Source organism: Macrotis lagotis, chromosome 1 (genome assembly GCF_037893015.1).
Source record: "Macrotis lagotis isolate mMagLag1 chromosome 1, bilby.v1.9.chrom.fasta, whole genome shotgun sequence".
NCBI lineage: Eukaryota > Metazoa > Chordata > Mammalia > Peramelemorphia > Peramelidae > Macrotis > Macrotis lagotis.
Genome location: NC_133658.1, coordinates 593,037,295 through 593,061,146, shown reverse-complemented (window position 1 = coordinate 593,061,146; position 23,852 = coordinate 593,037,295). Strand labels below are relative to the sequence as shown.

At 34.8% G+C, this 23,852-nt stretch overlaps 1 protein-coding gene and 1 pseudogene across 1 annotated transcript in view; both read right to left on the bottom strand.

Annotated features, from left to right (window-relative positions):
- The window catches only part of CLSTN2 (calsyntenin 2), a 987,453-nt gene that overhangs the window by 469,452 nt on the left and 494,149 nt on the right, over positions 1-23,852 (bottom strand). The gene's annotated exons all lie outside the window — the stretch shown is intronic.
- LOC141521712 (small ribosomal subunit protein eS17-like) lies at positions 8,714-9,183 on the bottom strand (annotated as a pseudogene).

Genomic DNA, 23,852 nt, shown 5'->3' with positions numbered 1-23,852 from the left:
GTTCTATTAGAAACCAGGAGGGGTGGGAATTCAGGGAAGCCTGGAAGGACTTGTATGAACTGATGCTAAGCGAGATAAACAGAACCAGAAAAACACTGTACACCCTAACAGCAACATGGGGGTGATGATCAACCTTGATGGACTTGCTCATTCCATCAGTGCAACAATCAGGGACAATTTGGGGCTGTCTTCAATGGTGAATACCATCTGTAGCCAGAGAAAGAATTGTAGAGTTTGAACAAAGACTAAAGACCATTACCTTTAATTTTAAAAAACCCCATTATCTTATTATGTAATTTTTATCTCTTACACTTTATTTTTTTCCCTTAAGGATATGATTTCTCTCTTATCACATTCAACTTAAGATCAATGTGTGCTATGAAAATAATATAAAGACTAACAGACTGTCTTCTGTGGGGGGGAGTTAGGGGAAAATTGTAAAACTCAAAAAAAATCTTTCAAAAAAACTTGAGCCTCAGTTTCCTAATTCAATTAAATTCAAGAAGAATTTTATTGTCAGAAGCTAAATTACAAGTTTTTGAGAACTGAGTAAAGAAAGGAAGTAGAGTTAATGAATATAGATGACTTGTTTTAGGAATATGACTATAAAAAGGGAAAATATAGAACAATAGCTGGAATAGGGTCCAAAATGATGGGGGTTTTTTCTTCTAATGATGAGGTATATTTGTAGGGAATAAGGAAAGAGTCAATGGATGACACATTGAAGATGAGAGAGAGAGAGAAAAGGGAAGATTTCCAAAGAAAATGGCACAGGATGGGATTAAGGGCAAAATACAAGAGATGATGGAGTAGCTGAAAAAAAAAGTGGGGAGGAGGATATCAAGGGATTTTGAAGGCACAGAATTGGGAAGTTACTTATGAATAGTCTGTATTTCCCTTATCACTCAGGGCTTACTCATCAGAATCATTTTTTTCTTTAAATTTAACTTTTTTAATTTGTAGAATAAAATAAGCATTTGTATAACATAAAATAATTAAAAGATGATTGCACATGAAACTGCAAATTTGTTATGCAAAACTTGCTATTCCTTTTAAATATATAGTTATCATGTAAATTTCTTTTTTTCTCCCTTTCCTATCTCAACCCTAGAGATGGGTATCATTAGACACAGGATATATATATATATATATATATATATATATATATATATACATATATATGTATATATATAATTATTTTATACATTCTTTTAGTCATCAATTCTTTGGATGCAGATTGCACTTTTCTTCATATGATCTTTATAGTTAATTAAGGTATGAGCCAAAATGACTTATTTGCTCAAAATCATTCTTAAAACAATATTACTGTTACTGGATATAATGTTCTCTAGATTTTGTTCATTTTCAAAATGTCATCAGTCAAATAACAATAGCCATTAGGAATGAAGTTAGCCTTTAAAAATAAAATTTGAAATTGTATTTTAAGTTATAAACACTAGTGTGCTTGCTGTTTGGGGAAGAATAAGGTGAAATTCTCTACAGAAAGACAGATAATGTAACATAGATGACTTAAACAAAATGGAGTCTGGAATACTTCCTCTGGGAAGTGCCCTAGTTAATTAAGAAAGACTAGAAAAGGGGCAGGTGGTGGCAAAGTGGATAGAGAGTACCATGGGAATCAGGTGTACCTAAGTTCAAATCTGGCCTCAAACACGTAATAAATGCCTAACTGTGTGACCTTGGGCAAGTCACTTAACCTCATGGCCTTAAATAAAATGAAAAAAATTAAAAAAGAAAGACTAGAAAGTCAGTTATTGTCAAAGTGAATGTGCTGTTAATAAAATAACAGATTAATAGGAAACTACAAAGTACAATTATAACTGTGGAGTGAGGGCTAAAGTGGGTGGGGCACACTATCCCTCTCACCACATGAGCCCATTCCCTATGGGATTTTAGGGGGGAGCTGTCAGAGAGGGAAAATTGATAACTGAGTAGAGGTTGCTGGGAGAGAATGGAGGGAAAGGGTCACTTTCTCCCCCCCCCATTCATTCAGGCAATTGGTTCCACTGTCCTCTCTACTGTCCTCATGCTATGATTTTGTGTTGTCTCTCACCCTCCCACTATTATTACCCCAAGTGAAAAAAATTGCTAATCACATCTCTGATCAAGAGGGAACACTGTCAGAATCTTCAAAGGAATTGATCAGGAGGACAGAAGAGGCTGAAAGTGTCAAAAGCTGCTGAGAGGTCAATAGGGAGGATTGAGGATTGAGAAAAGGCCACTAGATTTAGCAGAGCACAGGGATTACTGCTCATGCCAACTTAGAAAATAATTGCCTGGCGCAAACCTAATGAACAAAGACTTGTTTCAAATAAATAGATTCAAAGCACCAATTTTCAAATGACCAACTGTAGGTAATTTAGGTAGCTAAATATTGGATATCAATTTTTAGCAATGCCAATCTTTCCCACCTACCACTCTTCCAGCTGCTTCTCTTTTACCACCCAGGCAGGTATGCTCAGCAAAGCTATTTTCATATTGGCTTCAAACAAAAATAACTGTTAGGAATGAAAATAGTTCTTAAAAAAACAAGCATCCTAATTAAATTGTAAGTTAGAAATATAAGTGTGTTTACTCTTGTTTTACATTCAAAGAAAGCCACGATTTTTAAATCAATTCAACAAGCATTTATGAAACACTGATTGTATGTCAGAGTCCTGATTGCTGAGAATATAAAGAATGAAAGCAAAACAATGTATATTCACACTGCTTACATTCTATTGACTTAAATGTCATATTCACAGATAAGTGAAAGCATATACAAATTAAACAATTTTCAGAGTGAAACAGTAACTGGAAAGGTACCATAAAAGAATTCCTATTGGGATGCCATTTGAAATGATTTTTTTTTAGGTTTTTGCAAGGCAATGGGGTTAAGTGACTTTCCCAAGGCCACACAGCTAGGTAATTATTAAGTGTCTGAGGCAGGATTTGAACTCAGGTAACTCCTGACTTCAGGGCTGGTGCTCTATCTGCTGCGCAACCTAGCCACCCCCATTTGAAATGATTTATGAAGTAAGCTAAGGAATCTATGAGGTGGAAATTAAGAGGGCTCACATTCCAGAAATGGAGACAAGAGATGCAATGTTGTATGTAGAGAATTAGTTTGGAATATAACCTATATTAAAGAAAGTAATATGCCATAATCCTGGAAAGGGAATGGGGCCAGATTATTGAAAGGATTTAAAAGACGAGCAGAGGTTTTTATATTTTATCCCAGAGGCAAAGGGAAGCCATCAGAGTAGCATGGTCAGAACTATGATTTTGGAATATTTAACTGCCTATACTGAAGAGGGGAAAGGCTTGGAGCCAGGGAGACAGATTATGGGGCTATTGTGAATGGTAAGGAAAGCTTGAACTAGGTTGGTGACCAGAGGCATAGAAAGGAATGGATACAAGATGTGTTTTACAGGCAACCAAACAGAAATAAGAAAGGAAGGAGAGAGAAGAGTCAAAGATAGCTTTGAGCTTGCAAACCTGGATGACTAGAAGGGCAATAATGTCCTTAAGAAAATAGGACATTAGGGATAGGTGGGTTTAGGGGTAAAAATAATTGCATTAATAACATTTAATGGTCATGAAAGGTTACTCATATAAAATTTGGTCTGTTGTGCTAGTCACACTCACAGTGGATGAAATACTTTTACAAAACTTTTGTTTTTCTTCTCTTCTCCCCTGGTATCACTACAGAGTAAATGCATATCTACCTATATCTAAATATCTAACTATATATGCACATATGTGCATGCATACACACACACACAGGTATAGTATCTACATACATATGTATCTGTCGTGTGTCTATCTACCTATCTGATTAAAAATCTCATTTATTGACTCCTCAGAGCAGTCAGAGTGTTAAGAACCTGAACTTTTGTGGACAAGTTAATACTCTGCACTATGGTAGTCCTCAAACAATTGAAAGCCAGATCAATATTCCAAAATCAATAACAGGGGGCTTTAAGAGTCTTAAATTCTCTGTCAGAAAAACTCAAACAGAGATGTATCTTGACAAGCAGGTCTTCCTTGGTTAGAAGAGGAAGTAATCCAAACAGGAACTTTTTTTTAGTTCAATTGGTTAACTTCTCCTTGCCTCTCATTCTTTAAATTATTGTTTGGAGGGATAAGGGTCAGGTTTGGGTAAATAAATAAATAAGGGATTGGAGCTTGACAAAGAAAGATGATAAATCTTTGTTTCTGTGGTCTCAGACCCAAGTTACTATGTATCTCTGCTATTGGTTTTTCATGAAACCCTGTATCAGGAGAAGAGACCCCTGGGTTACAGATAGGCCCAAAAAAATAAAGTTCCCTCTAATACTGACTGCCCAGGAAGAACCTCATATATTTATGAATGGGTGTATCAGATTTAGGAAGTGGAAAGCACATTCAATTAATATTTCATGCAAATACAAAATCATGTCTCTTCTGAGGAAAATAACAAAAAGTCATCTTAATTCTAATTAAAAATTATACTGGACACCTATCTGATACACACACACACACACACACATATATACACAAACAGCCACATATCCTTTGTTAGTATTTGTGGGGAAATAGACTTATTATAAGTGCATCTTTAATTCCATAAATGTAGCAAAGTAAAGCAAAATAAATTTTAAGATGGAAGTATCAATGTAAACTTATTTTTACAAATTATATTTATAGGTGCAGATTCTCATTTATAGCTTGTTTTTAAGATAGAACAGTTTTTTTTTATATTGCATAATCAGAAGATGACATTAAAGAAGAAAACAAGAGGCCTATTTGAGATGGCAGCCATTAGTTAGAAGTAATAGTTCAAAGTTATATCTCACTATTTCATCTTCCATTGATTGATTGAAGTTAGGAAAAATATGCATAATGACAAAAAATCCCCAATCCATAGAGTCTGTGGTATTTCCTTTGTAAAGAAAATTAAAGAATTAGAGATTGTTAGAACAGGTTCTAGTATAGCTTTATCAAACTTAAATAGAAATGGGGACCTCAAAATCAAGCACAATGATCCTTGTGAATCACATATAAACATAGAAAACTCTATACTAATATTATCTATGTTTTATCGTCCTTTCGTTAATTTTGTTAAATATTTCCCTATTACCTTTTAATCTGCTCAGGTCACACCCCATAACATTGTGGGCTACATGCTTGACACCTCTGGTTTTGTCCAATCCTTTCATCTCACAGGAAAGAAAATGCTTCCCCTAAGAGACAAGTGGTGACTTGTCATGGTCACATAGTTAATAATGGAATCAAGATTATAACCCTTATCTAAAATCCAATCTCTGATTTTTAATCTAGTGTTCTTTCCTTAAATTATGATGAAAATCTATGACCAAGATTGTTCTTTGGATTCAAGTAACTAGACTTTTTTAGTGGAAGTTTAATGGAAATTGTAATTTGTATATGTTTGAGTTTTATATGAATATCATAGTTCTTGTGTGAGTCCTTTCTTTTTATTTCTTTCAATATGCATTTATTGAGTTTCAGTCCTGTATTAAGAACAGCATGTAATGAATGAATTATGGATTTAATTCCCTACAAAATCATGTAACTAGATAAAACAATGGTATAGCAGACAGTTGAATGTTTTAGAGGGGTTCATTACCATCATTTGGTGATGGTAAATAGAATACCTGCCACTCATTGGAGTTCAGTCACTGATTTTTAAAACCCAGTTTGTATTATCACCAACCATATGATTTTACATATCAGGCAAAAGGATACTCAATATTATTGTGAGTTTCTGCAATATTATGGAGAGGATGGTTTGTAGCATATTAATGACATTATTGTAAAATTATGCTTTTTAGAAAGACCTATGTCTGTAGAAGGCAGTCTAGCTACAGTCTAGGTAGAGAAATAAATCATGCATATGAGAAACAAATGGAAAATAAAGCAAATAAAACAAAGTGAAGACCACATAGTCTCCAATACCCAAGGAATACTAAGTAAAGTTGTGCTTACTGGTAGAGTTAATAATCAGGCAAAAATTCTTGGAGAAAGTGATAAAGAAAGAGAAGGGAGATCACCAGAAAATAAAAATGGTCAACAGCTATATGATGCAGAAACTAGATCCTCTGTCTATGAATACCATAGTTACAGAGAGGAAAGGCAACCCAGGTTATGGAAATTTCCAATCCTTCAAATCAATTCAGCCAGGGGAAAGAAACAGTGGCTATACAACATTCCTTGTGGAAACATTCCCAGTGAACAATGATCCTCTCTCTGGATATGCACTGTTCGACAACAAGAGCTTTGTCATGCTCCATCTCCGGGATGCACAACTACCCTTCTTCTTAGGTTTCTGGAAAACACCAAGCAGGGTCCTCTCATAAATCCCCAGGCCCCAGAATAGCTCATAAATTTCTCAGTAGGATGGTTACAATTTAGTGTTAAAATGTTAGGCAGCAGTAAAAAAATGTTCTTAGCCGCAGGGTATGACTCAGTTATCCAAAGCCTTCAGCTCTTTCATAGTATAACAGTGCAAGTCTTTTGGAACTAGATACTCTAGAAGATGCCCTTGCTTTCTTTTGATCTTCAATTAACTCCAAAATTTAGTTAGTTCCCTGGCACACCTTTTTTCCTCCCTACCTGCTTTCCTCTCTGTCTCTGTCTCTGTCTCTCCCTCCTTTCCTCTTCTTTCTCCCTTCCTCCCTTCCTCCCTCCCACCCCCCCTTCTTTCCTTCCTTCCTCCCTCCCTCCCTTCCTTCCTTCCTTCCTTCCTTCCTTCCTTCCTTCCTTCCTTCCTTCCTTCCTTCCTTCTGTTTGAGTTCAAAGTATGGAATTCAGTTTTCTCATCCATAAAATGAGAAGATTGTACCATATGATTTCTTAAGTCTTTTCTAGCTCTAAAACCATTGTGTTACAAATGTATCTGATTTTTGTCATAAAAGAAATTGGTTCCTAGGGTAGATACTTTTAAAAAAATTTTTTATTTATTTACTTTTAGGGTTTTTTTTTCAAGGCAATGGGGTTCAGTGACTTGCCCAAGGCCACACAGCTAGGTAATCACTAAGTGTCTGAAGTCTGATTTGAACCCAGGTACTTCCGACTCTAGGGCCAGTACTCTATTCACTGCACCACCTAGCTGGCCTTAACTCTTTTTGTGAGCAGGAGAAACCATTTAGCCAAGTCTCATAGAAATGTGCAACCACTCCTTAAGGGAAATAGTCAAAAAGGCTGTGGTTTTTCTTACAGTGGAGTTTTGCTGGTGCTAAGTCTAGACTGTTGCCATTCTAAAAGAACTCTGAACTGGAAGAACACACAGAATTCAATTAATTTTCTTTTTCAAGAGGAAGAAATGTCCTTATGCCCAGTGCTAGAAACTAAAAGGCATAAGAAACTCCATAGTTCCCTAGATGGTGCTGTCCTAGAGGAAGAACTTTGAATCTGGCCTCAGATAATTGACACTTACTAGCTGTATGATCTTGAGCCTTAACCTTGCTTACCTCTCATCTAGGGCCAGCTCCAGTCATCTTAATCCATAACTGGTCACTGAACCCACATGACTCTGGAGGAGAAAGTGAGGCTGGTAACTTTTAGCCCAGCACTCTCTCACTCAAAATCAGTTCATGGGCTTGTCATATCCCCTGATGTCATGGCCTTCTTGGAGAATGAAGGATAAACATCATCACCAGTGGAGAACACATTACTAGAAGAATAGTATTCAGTGTGGTCCCTACATCTATCAGAAGAGCATCCAAAGAACACTATGGAATGTAAAAGACAACAATAGGGAATAGATCTAGTGGGAATCATCCCATAATACTACCAGAAGAAATTAATAGCTCTGTAGCACTGGAGATATGAATTACTCTTCTAGGCAAATTCTTTGGACAGATGTGTTCTTTATGTGAGTGCCCCTTCTTCCATGACATTTATCTTTTCTTACTAAGAGTGCATATTTAGGAAGAGTATGCTTGAGATTTACAGAGGCCATATTTTAGTGCTACTTTTCTTAGAATGTGATTGCATTAAATGTCTTTTCTTCAATTATTTTATCTTTTTATTGGTTTTATTTTTCCAAATATGAAAGTTTTTCAACATTCATCCATATACATATAATATATATATATTTATATATTTTAAATTTCAAAGTTTCCTTCCACCCTCCCTTCCCACCCCCTTCCCCTCAGCAGTGAAGAGTCAAGTTAGTATTGTACATAAACATTTGTGTTAGGTGTGTTTACAGATTAGTCATTTTCAATATGAGTAATTAAGATTAAGGGAAAGAAATATATAAGATTTTTTTAAAAAAGTGAATGTAGGGGCAGCTAGGTGGTACACCAGCCCTGGAGTAAAGAGTACCTGAGTTCAAATCTGACCTCAGACACTTAATAATTACCCAGCTGTGTGACCTTGGGCAAGGTACTTAACCCCATTGCCTTGCAAAAAAACCCTTAAAAAATAAAGTGAATGTAGTGTTTGTCAGATTTTGAAGGATATTTTTGGTTTTGTTTTGTTCTGTTTTTCTTCCTCTGCATGGGAATAGCATTGTCCATAGCTGGTCTTATAGGATTGTCCTGGGTCTTTGAACTGCTGAGAGCAGCTGCATCCATCAAGGTTGATCCTTTCACAGTGTTGTTATTAATGTGTACAACGTTCTCTTGGTTCTGTTCCCTTCATTCAGCAACAAATCCTGTATTCATTCCATGCTTCTCTAGAGTCCATCCATTTATGGTTTCTTTTTTTTTAGGGGGTTCCCAAGTTTATTGGAAAAGCAAAAGTAAATATTAAACAGCTCCTCTTGGTGTTTTGAAGTTCATCCCAACCGTGGGCTGGGTAACTTTGCAGGTTAGACAAACTGCCGAAGTCCAGAATTTTCAACATTTCTTTGGTATCAGGGTCCACTTCAATTATCTCCTGATCCAAAGCAGAGACCTCAGGCACATAGTTATCTCTTCTTTCTCTTTCTTCTTCCTGCAATTTGATAGATATACCTCTCACAGGGCCTCTCTGGATCCGCTTCATCAGATGAGTAACATATCTCGCGATCTTGTTGCACAGCTTCTTGCTGGGGATGATGGTGATCTCCTCGCACACGCGCTTGTGGGTGTGGAAGTCGTTGCCCAGGCGGGTGTAGTACTTGTCGATGATGACCTGCGCCACCTTCTTCACAGTCTTGGTGCGCATGCGACCCATTTTGGCTCCGGGTGGGGAAGGGACCATTTATGGTTTCTTATAGAACAATAATATTCCATAGTATTCATGTACCATAACTTATTTAACATTTACCAATTGATCAGCATCCCCTCAGTTTCCGATTCTTTGCCACTATAAAAAAAGAGCTGCTATGAATATTTTGGAACATTTAGGACTTTTCCCATTTTTTATGATTTCTTCTGGATATAGGCCTAGAATTGGAATGGCTGGGTCAAAGGGTATGAGTAGTTTTAGTGCTCTTAAGGCATAGTTCCATGTTGCTCTCCAGAATGTTTGGATAATTTCACAACTCCCCCAGTTAATGCATTAATGAACCAATCCTCTCAAAACCTCTTCAATATTGATCATTTTCCCGTTTTCTCATCTTGGCCAGTCTGATAGGTGTGAGGTGATCCTTGGAGTTGTTTTAATTTGCATTTCTCTAATCAATAATGATTTAGAGCATTTTTTTCATTTGATTATATGTAGCATGAATTTCTTCATTTGAAAACTATCTATTCATATTTTGACCATTTATCAATTGGGGAATGAATGACTTGAAATCTTATTAATTTTTTTTTAGGTTTTTTTTTTTGCAAGGCAAACGGGGTTAAGTGGCTTGTCCAAGGCCACACAGCTAGGTAATTATTAAGTGTCTGAGACCGGATTTGAACCCAGGTACTCCTGACTCCAGGGCCGGTGCTTTATCCACTACACCACCTAGACGCCCCTGAAATCTTATTAATTTGATGCAGTTCTCTATATAGTTTAGAAATGAGATCTTTATCAGAACTCCTGGTTGTGAAGATTGTTTCCCAGCTTTCTGCTATCCTTCTAATTTTGCCAACATTGATTTTATTAGTGCAAACCCTTTTTAATTTAATATAGTCAAAATCATTCATCTTGCAGTTTATAATGTTCTCTATTTCTTATTTGGTCATAAATTTGTCCCCTTTTCATTGATTTAATAGAGTATTTCTTGGTCTATTAATTTATCTATGGTGTTGCCCTGTATGTCTAAATCCTGTACCTATTTTGACATTATTTTTGTATAGGGTGTGAGATGTGGGTCTATGCCTAGTTTTTTTCCCATGTTATTTTTCCAATTTTCTCACTAATTTTTGTCAAATAATGAGTTCTTATCCCAGAAGCTGATGTCTTTGAGTTTGTCAAAAGAGTAGATTGCTGGTCATTTTGTACTATTTCTTTTGAACCTATCCTAATCCACTGATCCATTACTCTGTATCTTTACCAGTACCAGGCTCTTGAAGACTTCCTTTTTATAGTATAGTTTTAGATCTGGTAGAGCTGAGCCACCTTCCTTTACATTTTTTCCCAGTCAGTTTCCTTGCTATTCTTGATCTTTTGTTGCTCCAGATGAATTTTGTTACTTTCTTTTTTCCTAGCTTGGTAAAATAATTATTTGGTAGTTTGTATCTAGATAACTCTTAAACATAAACACGTTAATTAGGTTTTATGATTTGTGATTTTATAATGAATGTGAACTCACAGAGGATCTTGAACCTGGAGTTGTATCTGTGGGGATTACTACCATGTAATTTAAGGGTGACTAAAATGGCTACATCAATATTTAGAGAATTTTGAGTATTCTAAGCAGAAAACCTCTTGACAGATAAACATTACTTTCTTCAGATATCCCAAACTTTGCTCTTTCCCTTTTTATCTCCCATCCCATTTAAGGAAAAGAACTGTAAAAACACAAGGGAATAAAACCATAATAGATCTCTGGGATGATGATCTTCAATGAAAGTATGTATATGACAGCAGTAGGTACAAAATCTCTGGGACTGATCCATTAGTCTAACATATCTTTAAATATAGTGACCTTTGGAAGACAGAGGACCATTATTTTTATATGCAACCTCTAGTACTGTACTTAGAATATAATATACTTACATTGGTTAAAGTAGAATGAATCTAGCTCTTCTGTATTATGTATAAATCTTGGGGGCTATCTTGTTGCATCCTCCTGAATGTGTAGTTTAGTCTGATATTAGAGACCAGGATTTAGAAAGGGAAAGGGAACTATTTATTAAGGACCCCCTGTGAATGTAACACTGTATAGACTGCTTTACAAATACTATATCAAGTCTGGGAGGTAAGTACTTTTGTGAGGAAATAAGACAAATAGAGGTTAAGTGATTTGATCAGGGTTACACAGCTGGTACTCAGGTCTTCCTAACTCCCAGCTCAGTTCTCTCTTCAGTGTATCCTCTAGTACATTTAGGGAACTTGGATTCCTGACCCAGCTCTGTTAGTAACCAGATGTCTAAATTGGGATGAGACTTTAAACTTTAGAGCTTGAAGAGACCCAAAAGATAATCAAATGCAATTCTCTTGTGGCACAAATAAGGAACCAAAGCCAGCCTGAAATCACCAGCACGTACAAGAAATAGCCTCCCTTATAGGCTCACCATAAGCAACAGAGACCTGAGCATGGCAGCACCTCCCAGACCACAAATCCTGCTCTTAGCCCAGTCCTCATAGTTATCATCTGGGGACCATCTTTTGTGGAAAAGGAGCCAACTACCTCTACCACCCGCCAACCATCTGCCACCCACAGAGAAGCACATCTAGCCTATCTGAGCCATCCAAGCACATTGAGGAAAGAAAAGTGACAGCAAAAAACTAGGCAAGTCAGATCCTTACCAGTATCTCTCCTCAGATCCTGATGGAGACAACCTAGTACCCTAAACCCAAGAGCTTTAGGAATGACAATATGGAAAGCTGCCCCTATGGAAATGCAGCCTGGCAACTATTCCTCCAGGTGTTAAAGCCACAGCCATTGAAGATCCAGAAAAGAACATTGCTGTCATCAAAGCCCTTGGTGCTGTCAAATGGTTCAACATCAGAAACCAATATATTATCAATTAGAAATGGCATTTTCAAGCAGGCATTGCCATCTGCTTTGATATCGTACCCTAAGGATGATGAGACCTCTCCATGTGATTTGCAGTTGAAACCTTCCATATAAGTTGTCTCTTTCATTAGACTGTGAGTTCCATGAGAGCAGAGGATATCTTACTTTTCGTATTGTATCTATTTGTGCTTTACACATGGCAAATACTTAATAAAAACTTCAAATCATTCCATCATACTATAGATTCTTGTTTCTTCACTTTTAAATTGGGGTTAAAAATCTTGGTCCTATCAGATCTTGTGACACAAAATATGTTATAACAAAGTGACTCCCTTAATATAATTCAAGTGGACTTTCCTGAAACTACTGTCTGAAATAGGCTTCAGCGAAAATCTATATTTCTTGTGAATCCCCTACCCCTTTTTCCCTCAAGGGACTAATTTTCTAAACCACAAATTATTGTCACTTCAATCCCAGATGGTTTTATTAAGTTTTCCAATCTTATACCAGATCTCAATACTGACCAATTTCATAAGACACTGATTTTTATACTTAAATCTCTCTTAGAAAACTCCTGGGAATTAATAGGATGTGATTTATAATTGCTGTTTTATCCATGCCAGAAAACTGGCTGTTACTAATATCCACATCAGTTTTCCCTAGGAAATCCTGGCTTTACTTTGGATGAATATCTATATCTTAATTGATAAAACAATTTATCTGGTAGAATTTTATTTCACAGAATCACAGAATATTAGAGCCAGAAGGGGGCTTAAAGTTCATCTAGTAAAGTTCTAATTCCTGCCTTTTGTTATTTTCCTTTGAGGTGATTGTTCTCGTTAAGGAAAAGTGACTATGCTACTTTAAGACACATTTATGCTGTCTCTGAGTGTAAATGATAAAAAGAACTGGCTTTCACATCAATGAATCACCCACTCTCTTCTCTCCCCACTCAACACATAATTTTAAACAATGTCTCTGGATCATTCAGTTTTCCAGAAGGGCTTTTTGTAGACCGAGCTGGCATTTCAGGGGATGTTAGTGGAAGAAGTCTATGGCCAGTCACATTATAGTCTATGGAAATTGTGGTTACAAAACCAAAAAAAAAGATAAAAAGGAAAGTCTAAGTCAGATTCTCCCAGTCATCTGTATGGTATCAGTTGCAATAATGGCCCTATAGTCTTTTCAAATAAGCCTTTGATCCTTCTTTTATAATTGAATTGCTGGTTATCTTTTCTGGCCACCCTACTATTAAAGTTACAATTGCTTTTTCTCATTGACAAATCTCCAGTTTCTCACCTGTAAAATGGAGTTATTACTCCTATTATCTCACAGGTTCATTAATCATAATAATATCATTTATTGGCACTTCAAAGTTTGCAAAGTACTTTACAAATATTTCATTTTATCTTCAAAAGTCTCTGGGAAGATGCTGTTATCTTCATTTTATAAATGAGGAAACTGAGGCATACGTTAAGTAACTTATCCAACATCATACAACTATCATATGTCTGAACTTGGATTTGAACTTAGGTCTTAGGATTTACATTTTTTTCTGACACCAATCTCAGTGCTCCATCCATTTTGAAACATGACTGCCAAGGTGATTGTAAGAAAATATTTTTAAAACTCTTTAGTATTTAGAGAGGTCTCAGTTAGAGGTCAGATTATTATTTGCTAAAATGTATAAAGGATTTCTATTTAGGAATATTCTTTTCTATATAATCAGAGAATTGGAGTTGGCAAGGATGTCAGACATAATCTAAAGCAAGTTATATTCAAATAAGTATTTGTTTGACTTGTCCCTGAAAATATCTCTCATCGCAGTCCTTCATCCTCTACCTGGATGAGGTAGGGTAAATTCTTTAAGGGTAAATTCACTTCTTCTGGAGGCAACTCTGAGAAGAGTGGGTCTTAACAATAGGCAATGTATGTGGCACAATTTTAATTGTGTTCAAAAGGCTTCCCTGAGATGAGCATAGTTCAGTTGGAAAAAAAATGTTGAATTTAGAGTTCAATGATTCAAGTTTCAAACCTGGCTCTGCCACTATACTCCCTGTGTCACATTGAATAAGTCATTTCATATTTCTGGACCTCAGTTTCCTCATATAGAAAATGAAGGAATTGGATCCCCCATTAGCCTTTAAAGGTGGAAAAGTTGAAACTTTGATTCTTTTATCTCTGTAAGTATTTTAAATACATGAAAATATACATAATCTGAAATAAGAAATGCCTTAAACCTTATCAGTTGTTAAAATTTTGGGAAGTTATAAAGAAATAAGATTATGTCTGTACTCTCAAGATGGTCCTAATATAATTGGCTACAAAGAAGGGATTCATGTATAGCCAATAATACCAGGAAATATAGATTAACTGAAAAATGTATAGAACAAAGAGTGATATAGGAATTCTAATTTGGGAAAGATGGACAGGTCCTCTGACCAAGGCTTTGTAGGAGAAAGCAGAACTTTCAAATTGAGCCTTGAAAATGGGTGAGATCTGACTTTACAGGGACTATATGGGAAAGAAAAAAAAATCCAAGTATGTGGCCTTAAGTAAGCCACTTGACTGAGTCTCAGTTTTCTTATCTGCAAAATGTGCATAATAAATTTTGTCTCTCTAACTCATGAGATTTTACAAGGGAAAGTGTTTCCATCTCCACTTTTACATTTTATGCTATAATTACTTAAAAAAATAAAACCAACTGAAGCTGCAAAAAAACACTTTACCCTCCCTGACCAACTCCATCTCACCCTTTCCTTATAGTTTGTATGAGTAGTAAGGTAACTGGGCTACAGTGGAGTTTGCATTTTTTTTTCTCTCTCTCTCTTCCTACTGTACAAATGAGGTAGGTTGTGGACAGGCTGGGGTTTCCCTTATTTACAAAGTAATATAATTTTATGAGAAAGGAACAGGGATCAAGAATAGTTTAACATAAGAGGTAGCACTTGAGTTAGGTGTTTGCACCTTTCACAATATTTCCTTATTTCTCCCCTCTATCCATCTTCCAACTGGTTTGTAGTTGTCTCCAACTCTTAATCACAGTTTTTTTAAATGTCCTTCAGGCAGAAAAGAGAATTAAGGATTACAGGAGAATGGAGAGAATGAAGATGATTTAAGGGGAAATGGATATTCTTTTCACTGACACTTAAAAAAAAAAACACCTAACTGGATCTGATACGTGTTCTACTTTGAACCACTCAGTGTCAAAGACATGGGTTTTTTTGAAACATAATTCCAGAATTCCAATTCACCACCTTTCCTTAAGTTTTCCATTTTTTAAACACATCATTCACTTCTTCTGGCCTCACCAATGAAATGGAGGCATTTATATCCTAACTCCTTTAAACTTAAGGGTTCTTAAACATCTTTAACTTGGATTAAAATGTTTTTGACATGTGCTATTAAATCATCATACTAAATAACAATGTTCTTTCCTTGTTATGGTGAATTACTCAATTTAATTCTCAAAACCTGTCACAATGAATACAGCACAATGAATGTGATTTAAACATGGGTAATTTTATTTACATTTCTTTCCTTTTGAAGACAAGGGATGATAGAGAAAACATTTCTAACCCTATAAGGAACAGAAGTTCAAATTTACAAATTAAAACAAATGAAGGCATAGATTAAGTTCACAATTTTTCTTTTGTTCAGAACAAGCAAAGATATAGTAGGAACTGCTTCTGGACAGTAGAAGAATTTCTACTCTCCCAACCCCTCCCTCTGCCTCCAACCAGTGTGAATAAAACAGAAAATATTGTATTTTACCTATGTGAGAACCATGCATAATTCAGCAGAGAAAGTGAACCATAATCTCTTTACACTGTTTGGGTAAATGGTTTATGCTTTGAAAACTGAGGAATTTTCCAGATAGCTGTGAAAAGTCAGATTATATTTCTATTCAATACAAGTATCTGTCACAACTGGAGGCTCCTGCAATCTATCCTGGAAACCCAAGGGGTCAGCAGAAATGTCTACTGTCCTAAAATCTAAGGCAGCAAATAAAATGTGGAGCCAGGAACTATTCCTGAGGGAAAAAAGTAATGCATCTCCAATTAGATGGATGAAAGGAATTTAGAGAAGACTAAGGGGTAGCTGTATACCTGACTAATCAAGTATAGGAAGGATACTTTTGGATCATAGCAGATTGAAAAAAAAAGAAAGGGGGCAGTAACAATATCCTAAGTTTAAAGTTGGAAAGGACATCAAAAAGCCATTTAATACAATTCCCTCATTTTATAAATGAGGAAACTGAGGTCCAGAGGTAAAGTGTTTCCTAAGGTCATACAGGTATCAAGTCTGGTGGTCTTTCCACAATACCATGCTACCATATTTAGGAGGAACGTCAACAACAATATCCAGCATATGAATAGAATAATAAAGACTAGAGTACAGGAGGATGAATTGAAGGCACTGAGGAGATCCGGGATGAAGAAGCTTAGAGAGGACATGATATTTATCTTTGAGAATCTGAAGGTATGTCGTATGAAAGATGATCAACATTTGTTCTACTTAATGGAAGCAGGCAAAATTGCAGAAGGGCAAATTTTAAAATAAATGTAATGAAAATTAATAATTAGGACTGTCCAAAAGTATATTTACAATATGGAATCTTTCAACCAAAGACCAGATGACCTTTTGTTGGGGATGTTGTAGAAAGAGTCAGGTACCATCTAGATTAGATTACCTCTGAGCTCCATTCCAAATCTGAGCATGTTTATAAAACAAAGACTTGAATTGATAAATAAAAGACCTAGTAGAATCTATCCCTAAGACTCAGATAATTTACTATGCAGAAGACATTTTGAAATAATTTAATTCAGTTTTTTCATTTTATATATGAGTAAATAGAGACTTAGGGGGGAAAAAGTTGTCCAATGTCACATCCCAAGTCAGACCTAGAGCTCCAGGTATCCTGATTTGTAGTCATTCCCTTTCCAATTTACCATAGTGCCTGTCCTCTGTTGATTGTCCCTCTTTCCATTTCTACATTTTCTCTTATTACTTTGCTAGTACACTTATTTCATTTAGAATGCAGATTTATCTGACACAGCATGAATATTTCCCCTTCTGGATAACAGTTCATGTCCCTTTTCTCAACTATTAAATCTTCCACCGCCTTCAAAGTTCCAAGTTTTAAACTTCCTTCCTCCAGGAGAACTTTTTCCTGAATAAACAGAAGATAGTCTGATGATTCTTTCATTCTCAATTAATAGAACACCAAAAAATTTATTCAAATTAATTCTTAGTCAGTTCATATTACCCCAGGCAAATCCTTCTTTTGAGTTTATAGATAGTACCTATAGGCTCTCTCTTCATTTACTGACTTTTGCCAGGGATTAAGATAGATGTAACCACCCCCAATTAATCATTTTCAGGAAGAGAATAAATGACCAACTGCTCTAGATGTATTTTGGCAGGAGCCAGCTTTCATTGGCAGAATTCCAAGACTTCATTTATTTGGTCCTTCATTAGTAAAGGGTTGGGATAACATAACAGCTATCCATTATAAGTATACTTGTGGTCAGGGAAATAAGTTTTTTGAGTTTCAGTTTCCATACAGAATATACATACATACCCTAAGCTTTATCAGGTAATACCTTTGTAGGATTAATTAACAGCCAAGTGAGAGCAGAAAAGCATGTGAGAGAAACAACCCTGGAAGGAGAGGAAGTGAAAAGGGGTGAGAAAGTGGAGAGTGCAAAGATAGCTAAAGTACAAAGATAGAAAGAAGCCATAGATAAATTTTATCAAATCTACAACTTTACCAAGGACTATTCCTATTCTATAACTCAAAGAAATGTTGCTCATCATTTTTAAAGGTATATCATAGGTTATCAACTTCATTTCTGAATCAAGGAAGTAGTCTGGATCAAAAGAGTTCTCAAAGTTACTTGAAACTCTAAGGTCAATAGTCACTGGGGAGACTAGGTAGAAATGATGGCAGTCCCATGCTATATCCCACACAGCAACAAGGATATACAACATTCATGTAGCACTTGGTATACATTATCACTTTTGAATCTTACAATATCCTGTGGGATATGTAGTGCAATGCTCAGTCTGCCCTTTCAAAACTAATGGTGGAATAAGCATTTAAATGTTTGGTTTATAAATTTTAAATATTTTATTTATTCAATAGTAGTTTTCACCAATCTTTTTTTGCAAGGTTTTTGCAAGTACCACCAGTTGTGAGTCACATGACTTGTTATATATTATATATAATTATATATATCACATATATTTTCAGTGACCTTAGTCACTTAACTGATGTCAGAAGCACATCTGAATCCAAGACTTTTCATATCATCAATAATTAGAGGTGAATGAGACTTTAAAAACCATCAATTCTAATGCCTTCATTTTATTGTCAAGGAAATAGAGGCTCAGAAATAACTGATTACTTGTTGGTGTTTTTGTGATTAAAACTGTGATTTGCACATAGCTTGATAAGTTTAAGAGACAGATTAAAACTCTATCTCCAAATCTAACCTACTTTCCATTATATCATCTTGCCCAATTCTATCTGTACATACTGATTTCAAAACCATTCCATTAGAAGAGGCAGTTGGTACAAAACAGAATGAAGAATCTAAATATTCTCAGCCATCAGCAAGGAAAGAAAAAGAAAACTTGACAAGTACCAAACCCTCTACATCATGGCAAGGTAAAAGCAAACATTCAAGTCAAAGAAGCTGAGATACACTCCACTGGGGCATGGAAGGGGCCAAGGACATTTGTGTTTCAGAAAATAAATATTTCTATTAAACATTGCACATTTTACATTTCCTCCCCGAAGGACAAAATTGCCTCTAAGCACTTCTTTTTGATAACAAGGTAAGGGATTAATCACTGCTAATTAATAATAGTCTTAAATGAGGGCAAGACTGGAGAGGGCCCTATCACCCTAGTGAATTTCTAGATAATCCAGTTACTGGGAATCAACTTTACTGTCTATAACTCTGTTGAGACATAAGATCATAAAATCTCAAAGGATTATCTAGTTCAACTTCTACCTTTTCCAAATGATAGTTGAGAAAACTGAGACTCAGAAAGGATTAAATGACTTGTACCCAGTCACTTGGGTTGTAAGTGGGATTTGGACCCAAGTCCTTTGACTTCATATCCAGTGTTCTTTCCATTCTACTATCTATTATGGGCCAGATGTTTATCAAATACCTACTCTCTTCCCAGACTCTTGTTAGACTGACTAATATAGAGAAAGAAGCTTTCATGGTGTTTGCATTAAAAGAGTTCATAGTCTACTGGAAGGACAAGACTGATACATTGGAATGATTAGAGATCAATAATGTTCTGTTTGTTATCAAGTGCTACAGGGAACTAGACAGTAAATATTCTAGGTCAATGGGGTATGTACATGTAAGAAATTCTTTCAGGATACAGGAAAAGTATTAGAACATATATATATATATATGTATATATATATATATATATATATACATATATATATATATATATATGAAAGAAAATTAACTTTACTAACATTTAGTATATAAATTGACACTATTGCTTTAGGTTTTTTTTTGTTATGTGGTTACCCATTTCCTATCAGATGCAAAGAATCCTGTGGGAACAAGGGGGTTCTTCCAAGCAGAAGGTTTGATAGTAAAGACTTCACTAGATCATTCAATGAAATGAATTTACAGATTATATTATTTAGCTTTCACTAGAATAAACCTCACCAAATGCATGAATGACTTTAAAAGATTCCTGCAAAGAAACCTTGAATGTTAGGTGATAAAACCATGAAAAATAAGAAAATGAGAAAGCAGACACTTCTTTTCCTAATATTCATTCTTTCTTGGTCACATTACAAGGTGAAAACATTGAGGATCTAGTCAGATGATAAGATGAGATATCAATGAAGAAATCATTGATATAATCTAGATTATATGAAACATGGATTTATGTATAATATTTTTAATGAGGAACCTTACCCTAGGTGTAATCTGTGACTTGAGTTATAAATATATTACCTATGCAAATCTCATACTGTATACTCTAAAAACATTAAAAAACAAAAATATTAACTTATTTAAAGTATTCCAGACAAAGAGTTTTGGTGGTTTTAAAACAATTTGTTAAAAATGAACTACAAACCTTCCAATTAGCTTGCAAGAACAACCAGTTGACATCAGAGAACAAGGAGATTTGCTAGCTAAATTTCAACAAAATCCTTTGCATATTTAATGGATAGGATTTAAAAATTAATATCATAGTTTAGTGGTTGAATCCAAACTGCACCCCCATTTTGTTCCATGTAGCCCTGCAAGATATACTCTTTAGCTATGAAATTTATTTAAACCAAATATCAAATGAACTGAGTTCAGAAGCCAATCTTTGAATTGCTATATCACATATTTTTAATCTAAAATTAAAAAATAAACTGATTATATTGATGTCATTGAAATGTTATTGTATTATTTTATTAATTTTTCCTTTATCTCATATTTTTTGCAAATGCTTTATAAGAAATGTAATATTGGTACAATTATAATTTTTATAAATACATGTGTTTTGAGGATGATAATTATTTTATATTTTAATGGATCAATCAATCAAAAATTCTGGATACCACTGTTTTAAGATGTTCAAAGGAAAAAAAATACAACACTCTGCTAGAGACAGTAAAATGGAGAAAATTGGATCTAAGTTGGGTTTTGAAGGATTGAGGGAAGAGTTGTGCTGGGGAGGAGAAAAGTAAATTTAGATATTTTTTTTCTGATCTAATGCCTCATTATGGCTAAAGACTGTAAGCACCTTATTTGAGAAGTATTTGAATGAGGATTGATAGACACCCAGGTTATGTCATTCAAGAAACAGCCTAGCTGAGTCCAGAGTATATTATCACCAGATGATTGGCCTGAATTTTAGGGCTAGTCTATCAAGACTAGCTAGAAGGCAGTGTGATCAATTGAGAGAACAATAACAGGTATAATGACCAAAGTAAGCAATATTTGGACAAATTATAACTAAGGAATTGATTCCATTGGCTATAAGGAATAATTATCAAGTTTTAAAAGAGAAGAATGTTTTTATAAAATTTGTATTTTAGGAAGATTAATCTGGCATTAGTGTGAAGGGATTGACAGGATAGACTTTGAATGTGAAGAAAGAATAATCCAGGTAAGAGGTGATGGAATAGGGCAATGACATTAAGAATGGAAAGAGAATGACACATTTAAGAAGTATATAGGATGGATGGATAGAACTTGATAAGTGATTTGATTTTTGTATGCTGACCATAGGTTTTGAATTTTTTCAAGACAATATTACTCCAAGTATTCTATCTTATATAAATAAACTCCTGAAATGTCTTGTGATTTATAGCATTTTAGCAAATAGTGATGGATAGGTAAGAAAAAAGTCATTTTATTGATATCTATGGCCCTTATACTACTAAGCATAATAAGTACATAATAAGTGAAAATTAAACTTAAATTGCAATTTAAAAAGATTGCAAATCACAAGAACAGAGATTCAGATTTTGAAGAAATATTGATTACTTATGAGAATAAGTGAAGATTTTATGTATACGATATTAGGTATACCTCATGTAGGCAGTGCATTGTTGACAATAATTAAATATGTGAAATAAAGACTTATTTTTAAGCTTTTTGTAAGACTTTTCAGATAACATTCCCAGAAAAAATAGATCATGTTTTCCTATTTTGGTTCAAAACATATGTCCATCCTCAGAGTCATGACTAAGGATTCTGGTACCTTGATCAAATTTACCTGGAGAAGTGAATACTAGGAGAAATAGTGTGACAGTGAGTGCACCACTAGAGAACACGTCAGGAAGAAGTACAAAATGAGCATTCCCCTGAAAAGTTAGCTACACAAAATCTCAGTTGCCTCCATCCTAATTATGGTTGTGGTTAACATAAACAGAGGTGATAAGGAGATTGGGACATTATTTCCAGAAGAAAGAAAGAAAAGTTTCCAAAAGAAAGAAAAGTTGCTTCCAAAAAGACAGAATATAGAATCATGGGAAGATTGACTGCTCTGTATACTAAGAAATAATAACAGCTGACAATAATCTTTACAAAATATTTTTAGATAAATTATATTATTTGATAAAGAATTAGAATAGCTGAATTCACTCATTATGATTCTTAGTAACTTAGTGAATATCATATTGTATTAAGTATCTGAGACCTTGTTCTGTTAAAAATTAGCAGAGAATGGGTAAGGATGCCATAATTACCATAATTCAGTTAAGTTATACTCAATAGTACATTTTTTAATATTTCTAATTCCCCCCTCATTTGTAGATCTGTTGGGTAATATTTATTTGATATGTTTATAGAATATGAATTAGCAATGTGTGTTTTGTTGCTATAAATATTTACAGTATCTTTTTTTTTTTTACAACAGCGCTGTTCTGTTATTTCCCAAGGGTTTTTAGAGTTCTACTCCTAACACTGATTATGCCTCAGTTCCTATACATACTGGAAGTACTCAAGCAAATACAACATCACCCACCAGGAAAAGAGCAACTAGAAGGAACAATGTAGTTTGAGGGGGAGAAAGAAGAATGATAGTCCCAGTTTTTGGCAAGAATATGTAGAGAAATAAAAAAGTTTTAAAATTTTCCACTAATAATCTGAAAATCAGGTTCCTCTTAGGTGGCTAATTTAGAGGTAATTATTTCACTAATGATAAAATTAAAAGGAATAACTTTGGGATAACAGGGTTTGTTTGTTTTTGGTGGGGAAATGGGGTTAAATGACTTGCCCAATGTCACACAGTTAGTATTATATTTAAGGTCAAATTTGAACTCAGGTCCTCCTGACTCCAGGATTGATACTCTAACCATTCTACTACCTAGTTGCCCCTCTACTATATCACTTAGCTGCCTCTCCTGGGTTTGATTTTTTTAAAATTTTAATCCATGTTATTTTACAAATTACATTATATTATTGTCTCCACCTTAGGGGTAAAGACATGAAAGACTATTTTTTGAAATTAATTTACTCTTTCCCCCAATTTCTAGTAAAAACAATTCAATTTTTTAAAAATTTTGAGTTCCAATTGTCTCCTTCCCTTCCTCTTCTCCCCTTATCCTCTTTGAAAAGAGAAGCAATTGGATACATGTGCAGTCATGTAAAACATTTCTATTTTGTGAGAAATTTTTATTTAATTATAGGAATTGTAAGAAAATTTTATTGTATTATTTGAAGCTAGCCCTCCATGACTAGGAAGCAGAACTACCCCTATACCTGATTAGAAAACTTTAATTAAAGACCTAGATTGTGCTACCTAGTAATCCAATCAGATCTGAAGATTGATGCAAGGAGGTTTCTCACAATTATACATCTCAAGTAACCTATACATGTTACATGAAAACTGCCCTTATACTGGTCAAACAGTTACTATTTACATGTTTCTTTGACTGAATATACTTGGGAATTGGGACACCCTGGAAAAATATTTCTCATCTTTCACTCAATCACACTAGAATGCAAGGTCCCTGAGGAAGCAGTCTATTTCATTGTTGTCTTTTATATCCAGCATCCAGCACAAGGGCTAGCACAATATGTGCATAATAAAAGCTTGCTGGTGGAGCAAACAAAAATAAATAATAAAATATATTTACAAAATATTTAATAAAATTCCAATAGAATTTAAGTTCCCTGAGGGAAGGGACTATTTTCTCATGTCTTTGCAGTCCCAACTCTAAGTACAGTACAGTATATTGCACATAGGTGATTGATTAAATGTCTGTTAAATTGAAAATCCTACAAAATATGCCTAATCTTATCTCATGCTCTTA